At 44.6% G+C, this 8,268-nt stretch overlaps 1 protein-coding gene across 2 annotated transcripts in view; it reads right to left on the bottom strand.

Annotated features, from left to right (window-relative positions):
- Window positions 1–8,268, bottom strand: part of LOC143114890 (uncharacterized) — a 48,981-nt gene that overhangs the window by 16,770 nt on the left and 23,943 nt on the right. The gene's annotated exons all lie outside the window — the stretch shown is intronic.

Raw genomic sequence — 8,268 nt, forward strand, 5'->3', positions numbered from 1 at the left:
TCTCTCCCCTTCCCTCCCTCCCTCCCTCCCACCCTCTCTTGGGCCCTGCCTGAGCAGTGGTGCTAAGGGGACAGCCAGTCCATGGAGGTGCACATGCACCCCTCTGTTATCTCCCGGAGAGCACGGCACAGATATGAAGGCATAAGAAAGCGCCAGCCGTCAGATAGATACTGTCCTAGAATGAAACTGAGACGGAGGTACACTCTCCCAGATAGAGAGACTGTGATGGCATGAAGCTGATCCAGAGATTAGTCTTGGTTACTGATTGCATCTTTTGTTGTATGAGAGAAAATAAGATATAGCAGGGGTGTGAGGGTGAGATCTGTGTGAGTGCATGTGCGTGTGTGTGTGTGTGTGTGTGTGTGTGTGTGATATGCTACTGTGGGTGTCCGTCTAGAGCACTGGAGTGCGATCGATGGGGAGTGAATGAGGCGCCGCACTGTTTGCATGCTGATCTGCTGCGTGTATACTGTAGGAAGCAGGACTCTGAGCTGAGTTTGCACAGCACAAATGAGAGCACGGTGTGCAGAGCAGGGGAGGGCGGCGTGCCATGATTTATGACACAGTCGAAGCCACGCAGTCCCTTTACGCTAACAAACAAACTAGTTTCCTGCACACATGCTGATAGAGTTCTCGCTTCCCATTTAGCCGGGACTTCTATTTACTTGACAGCAGCTTGAAATGCCATCTGCCACCACCACCGCCTTTTCACTGACAGTTAATCAGGACGCACTTATCAGCCAGCCATCCTCATTACGGTGGCAAGGGGAGAGGTGTCTGAGTGTCTGAGAGTGTGAGTGTGAGTGTGAGCGTGAGTGTGTGTGAACACAGGTGTACTGTATGTGTGTGAGTGGGGGTTCCTCACACATACAGGTACCCATGGGGAAACGCTCTTAGACGTCAGTCATGATGTGGTACCTTAGTAATCCTCTCCTGTCCAGGCTCCATAAAAAAACACATCGGCAGTATATGTCATTAAAGGTGCATCAGTGCTCTGGTTCCTAGGCACTTAAGGCAATGCCTCTGTGTGTGTGTGTGTGTGTGTGTGTGTGTGTCTGATGATGTGCCATGATCAGGGCTCCAGAGTGCGACCAAATTTTTCAAAAGTGCGACTAAAAAAAATCGGAGGTCGCACCAGTGCGACCAGCTATTCGAGAGAGGAAAAGGTTTCATCATTGAAACTCTACCTTTGGTTCAATAACAGACACATATTTGGCCAATATCGTGGTTTAAACAAATCACAGATAGTGAAGGGCGGGACCTCCCCTCTGATTGGCCGTGGCCCAGTGCCTGTGTGTAAATTTGAAAATGCGCGTGCTGCAGAGAGAGAGAGAGAGAGAGGTCAGAGACCCGTCAGATAAACAGAGTGGATGTAGTTGCATTACAGTGTGGTCACATAGGCCGAGATAAATGTACCCTCTCCTAACTGCCTTTCGGTGGCTGGCAGCAGCAAACCGATCAGACGAGCCCGAGATGATTATCAAGTTTATCGTTGCCTACGATAGGCCTAGTGAAACTTCCCTTCACCAAGTTCAGTCCGAAATAATTATTCACCAGAAAACGTAAACCCGAACTACAGGAATGCCACTTGCGCCAAATTGTTTTTTGCATTGCATCATCATTGCAGATAAAAAGACGTCTTAAAATAGCGAACAATGCATACAAGGCCTTTGCGAACGACAGAGACACAGATATCGCCGAAAAGGAGTGCGTCATTGACCGCAGGTACATGCAGGGAGTAACCCGGTTTTCAACAGCAATATTCATTTTGCGCGCGAGTTGTGTAAACTCATTCTGATGGCATCAATCAATTTAATCCTGTATTTGGCGCAAACCGAATATCGCTGCTACATTTAAAGCCTGAATATTCCCTGCATGTATAACTGGTCATTGTGTACGGTGAATTGAATGGACACATTTAGATCGAGCATGGCAAGTCATTGCAATAGCCTATAATAATAGGCCTACCATTTCGTTACTGCATTAACCATAGTGATGTTCTTATTGAAAATTTAAAAATACTAAAATTAAAAAGTAAATTGCATTGTGGGACTGTCAAATGATTATTGCAATCATTGCAAAATCACATAAAAAAAACCCAGGCTACTTGGAACATCTCTTTAAATTGTGCTCAAATACATTTCTATAGAAGATGCTAGCATGGCGAGCTGGTTTAGCCAAGGCCTAAAGATCATGAAGGATAGTATGTAAGACACTGAGCCATGAGATGTGCAGTTTGAAGCCCTTAAAAGACGTGCACTGTTAATTTACTCACTGTTATTTTTATTTAATTCATCTTGAGATGATTTAAATTTCAGCTCAGTGAAGCACTTAAAGCACCAACACTTCATTAAGTTACTTTTCTTGTAGAATTGTAAATCATAAGTCATAGGACAACCTATAAAGGACAGTAATTAAGGAAAAAAAGTGAACCTGCTGCGATGTTAAATGCGATGTGGTTGAAAATTTGGGTGCACCTAACTTTTGTGCTGGTGCACCTAAGAAAAAAAGTTAGGCGCACCAGTGCAACCAGTGCAAAAAGTTAGTCTGGAGCCCTGCCATGGGACACTATGAGCATGAGGGATGACTCAAGGCAGCTCAAAAGAATAACATCCTCCAATGGAACTAATTGTTCCTATAGAACATTTAGTTCCTCCTCTTTCGGCATGACAATTGTGAAATGATTGAGGATGAAATTAGCAAAGTAGTTTTCAACTTAAAACAAGTTATTTTGCACGCACACGCACGCGCGCATACACACACACACACACACACACACACACACACACACACACACACACACACAGCTCTATTTGTTAATGTTCCTTAATATAATTCAACTTTGTGCTCAGCAGTATGATTCAGTTATCTGACCCGCCAGAGGACAATCATCATTTTTTCATCATGAGTTCTGTGAGAGAACACGAACACACACACACACACACACACACACACACACACACACACACACACACACACACACACACACACACTCTCCTTGGTGAGGATAAATGCTAAATGCTAAAGCAGCCTTGGAGGGCAGGCTTGACAAATAACAGCCTGGTGGCAGTGTCTGCTACCACATATGAGAGAGAGAGAGAGAGCTCTAGGCCATTTCTCTCTTTCAATTTAATTCAATTCAATTCAAGTGAGCTTTATTAGCATGACAAATATCTTTGCAATGCCAAAGCAGAACATTTAAACATACATTTCATACTGTACATTACTTCTCTCTGTCTCTCTCTCTCTCTCTCTCTCTCTGTTTCTCAACTTCTCAAATTTTCCCCAACCTTATCTAGCTCTCTTGCTTCTCATTTTGTTCCCCCCCCCCTCCCTCTTTATCTATATCTCCCCTTGTCTTTCTTTCCCTTGCCCCTCTTGCACAATCTCTCCCACTCTCCATCTTTTTCCCCCATCCTCTACCTCCCTTCTCTTGTGCTCTGATATACACACACACACACACACACACACACACACACACACACACACACAAATGCAGGCACAAACACAGAAAGGGTTTCAGAAATACAAACATATAGACACATATTGAATTAACTTGAGAGTGACACATAATGCCTATGGAGAACAACAGGGAGAGGACAGACAGTGCACATTGCTGGAGTGAAAATAAGATCACATCACATGGTAGTACATCACGTTGGCTTAACCCATACGAGTCTTTACAACACTACAACACTAACAGCATCAGAGCAGAAACCAAGAGGTTGGGACTTTCAATACAGTCTATCATAACACAAGCTTTTGTGAAGTACTGGCTTTACACAATGGTACAGTACGGTGAGTCATACAGTATATAAAATCATTTTTCCTTGAAAAGATTTTAAGTAGCCTTCATGAGCACTGATACTTTCCTAGCAAAGCACACAAAACACACACACACACACACACACACACACACACACACACTAGGTAAGAGCTTCAGGTTGGCTGAGCCTCATGCTTTGAAGCAGGGCAGCGGCGGGGATCCTAAAGTGAGCATAAATCAGTTCAATCCCGGCTGTTCTTTCTTGTCCCTTCCCCGCTACTACCCGGCACGCACTCTGTCACTTTGCCCATGGCGGGCTGAAAGAGCCTAGTCAATCCGCGGTCGTCTGGCAAAGAGCTGCATCAGAACACCATGCCCCAGTTACGCAAGTCCAAGAAAGCAGGGGGGGGCACACAAAACAAAATAAAATGGGTAAGAAAAATCAATTGGACATTTTTATACGGGGCTTTTGCAGGTTATTAGGAGTAGCGAGTGGTGAGTTTGTGGGGGAGACAACAAGAGAGCAGACTGTTGTTAGTGTAAGTGATGTTCGATGGCCTGATGGGGCTTGCTGTCCGTGGTGGTTACGTAAGGGATAGTCTTTTCGTGTCTGTAGGGGATGGTCAAAAATAATACTGCTTTTTTTTTGGATCCCTGCTTTGGGCAGTGGTGCCTTGCAGAACGCAGAGTGGGGAGAAACATCCTAAACACACACACTCACACGAGAGAGAGAGAGCAAGAGAGAGAGAGAGAGAGAGAGTGAGAGAGAGAGAGAGCAAGAGAGAGAGAGAGAGAGAGCGCGAGAGGCACACACAAAGAAAGATATACAGAGAGAGGGAGAGAGAGAGAGAGAAAGAGAGAAAAGAGGGAGAGAGAGAGAGGTACACACAAAGAAAGGTATACCGAGAGAGAGAGAGAGAGAGAGAGAGAGAGAGAACACACAGAGATTCACACACCCTTATTCTCACACACACGTGTCTGGATCTACCCATCCACTGGAACTTCTGCCTCTCACCTCCTGTTAGTCTCAGAGACAAAAGCGGAACTGATGGTGTATCCCCCAGGCCCACACACACACACACACACACACACACACACACACACACAGAGTGCTGAAGGAACCAGTCCTATTGGGTCACTACAGGACCCTTCTCTCACCTCAAGTCTGGAGCCAAGTCCAGTGTGTGTCCAGATTGCCTTGTACTGTTGCAGCTATATGTGGTGCAACAAAATGTGTCAAGGAGCCTTCTGGAAGATTAATCAAAAGCCAGTCCCCTGAGATTATACACACACACAAAGACACACACACACACACACACACACAGACCTTGGAAGTAGATTGCTCCTTTAACAAGCTGCTTCAGATCACTGTTTGCCTGTGTTTCCTCCTCGGATAAAGGCAATTTGACAACCCCACTTATCCCCCCGGCCCTGGTGTAAATAAAAACTGGCTGTTAACTGGCATTTTCATATCTGGTCAGGTTTAATTGAATTGCTTCACTGGAGCTTAAAAGTGCTACAGAAACGAGCCAGTCTGAGGTATACTGTACTGTTAACCATTACAATTTAGTGCTTAAATGCAGAGGCAGGGACGTTCGTTGGTTTAACATAGATATATTGTCTTTTCAGATTCCCTGTTCTGCAGATGCATCACGCCCGTTGCCGTATGCAATCACTGTGTCATTGTCCTTTCATCCATCCCTGGATGCCATCACTCTTCCATGTCTTTGCTATATTTTCTACATATGGCCCCTCCATCAGGGATCCATAGTGCATCCCACCCACACATACTGTACGGTATATACGGTCTTATCATCACAGCCTCCCTGCAGGCCTTTCTTCACGTAGTCGATACACAGTGCTTTCATTCTTATGTCCCAGAATGCAATCACTCTGCCACCGCCTCACATGTGGGTGTTGTCCTCTCCGTGTTACAGCGGCGGTTGCAATCACTGGGGCTCCGAGGCTCCGTTCCATTGCCTGCGTGTCTTTGTAGCAGTCTCAAGAGGGAGAGGAGACATAACTCTCAGACTCCCTGAGAAACCACTCTCTCAAATCAATAATCACTAAAGAACACAGCCCAGCACAGTCTCCCCAATACCACTTACTCTCTAACTATAAGAAAGAATAAATACACAGTATACACACCCTCTCTCTCTCTCTCTCCCCCTCTGGTTCCTTCACTCTCTGTTTTGATTGAAGACTTATTTATGGTATCAATCTTCCTCCCGACAAGAAAATTATGGTGGAGCTGGACCTGCAATTTCACCTCCTCACCTCTCAACAGAGACCCCACTGCCAGCTACATTATGCACGAGATTTATGGCTTTCGCTGACCTCTGACCCGCACCACAGCCACAGCGATCGACCCACGCCATTATGACTCTTGCCCCAGTGGGGGAGAGCGATAAGCACCCTCCCTCCTCCGTCCACCACCTCCCCAGGCCACTGGTGCTGAGGACCTGGGCACTGTCCCAACCTCGCTCTGGGCAACCTCAACGAGAGAAAGTGAAAGAGTGAAGAGGAGAGAGCGAGAGAGCAAAAGGGAGAGAGAGAGAGAGAGAGAGAGAGAGAGAGAGAGAGAGCAAGAGAGAGAGACAGAATGGAAGAGAGAAAGAGAGGGAGAGAGAGAGAGAGAACAAGAGAGATGGAGAGAGAGAGGGACTGCGCTGTGCTCTTCATTGACCTCTTCCTCTGTTCCTCCGTGTGGCTCAGCTCTTGGCTAACTAATGCTGTTGCCACCGCATAAGGTGTTTGGGAGAAGTCTGCTCCAGAACGCAGAGTTGCATATAAATATCGCACACGCTCCCTCTTCTTTCTCTTGGCAGGTAGATCAGTTCACGGCATCGGTTGCCACGGTGAGAGGAACACGCCGCAGTACGGTGACCCAGTTGTGCCGCTGCCAAACCGTCCCACTTCCACTCATTACTACAACAAAGCCTGAGCACCGCTCCCCTCCCGCCCGCCTGAGGTCATCATAAAAGAGAGCACGTCGAAAGAAGAAGAGGAAGATTAAAAAAGAGAACTCACCAAAGACCAAAGCCTTTCTGTTTGGCTTGAAATACTTCCCCATTTTAAAACCCACAATTATGCTAATTATCTCTGAAATGTTAATATGAAGCATTCATAAAAATGCCAGCCAAGACTACAGTCAAGTCAGAGGCTATTTTCTATAGCTTCCATTAAACCGAAACAATATTATGACAGAACGTGTTCAACTTGATACAAAAAAAAACAAACACCAAAAATATAATCTTTTGACTAGTTTTAGAGAATAAAAAGAGTATTACATTACATGAGCCTACAGAATGTAAGAATATACAGTACATCTTCTCATATGCACAACTGAAAGACAATGCCCAGGGGAGAAAAAAAAATCAATATAGTTTTAAGCTTAGATAGATGGATAGATAGATAGAGATATATAGATAGATAAATACTTTATTAATCCCCAAGGGGAAATGTATGCATGAACCACACTGAAAGGACAGGCTTTTGATCATCAGTGATGCAGTTTGGTTGGTGAGGCTACGTCTGTGTGTTTTTTTTCCTGAACTTGTGGTGTACGGTATACGGTATGGCTGAGTAATCATAAAATGCGGTTGAACCATTGACAACAACATGAATAACTGCAACATGACCGCTCTACACCTGCAGCTGAACATGGTTCAGACAGAACATGCAGTATCTAAACATGCAGTTCCTGAACTTTCTACATATGTGAAATGACCAGAATTTGGTTCCAGACGCTCTGTTGTTTCATACAGTACCCTTAAGTTCAAGTGAAAGTTCCACATACTACTGAGAACACATTGCTCATACTGACAGAGCATTATGGGTAATAGACAAAATACATAATATACTGTAAAGATGATGTATTGTATCACCAATGTGTGCATAATGATGCATTTCATATAAAAACTACATGTCTTAAAGTGTTAATGCGAATTTGTGCCATGTCAGCAGTCAGGAACAGAGCATTAGCATAATTAGCATGTCTGTGTGAATAACAAATAGGCAGAAAATGACAACTCACTATTATAAGACACAACAAAGTCAAATTAACAATGACATTTTGTCCCTACTGCAAAACTACAGGCTGTCTGTGTCATAGCTTTATTATGCACACACCTTTCTACATAACTACAGAGAATTAAAACAAATCTTGGAACCTCTTTTTAATCAAAACACAGCACAATATTTTAGAGAATGACAGGCCTGCTGCTCAACAAACAATAAAAGTTTCATTTGCAGATTTGTTTGGGCTTAAAATAGTCTTTGCCCTGCTTAAAAATTAAGCAACTAGGCTAATTTCACTTTGAACTCCAAATTAGTGTGGGCAAAGCGTGGAGGAGATCACAAGGCGGCCTTGATGCCATCTTGGGGCATCAAAACAAGGCTTTGAAAGGAAACCTTGTGAAGCCTACAGCCCATTGTAGCCGTTTGTGTTGTCTGTGCTATTACTCCGTCCCAGCTGTTTGCCTCGACACTCGGCTGAAGAA

Source organism: Alosa pseudoharengus, unplaced genomic scaffold, assembly GCF_046254945.1.
Source record: "Alosa pseudoharengus isolate Yale_2024_CS ecotype anadromous, Long Island Sound unplaced genomic scaffold, YU_APseudo_1.1 YU_APseudo_1.1_scf_9, whole genome shotgun sequence".
Taxonomy (NCBI): Eukaryota; Metazoa; Chordata; class Actinopteri; order Clupeiformes; family Clupeidae; genus Alosa; species Alosa pseudoharengus.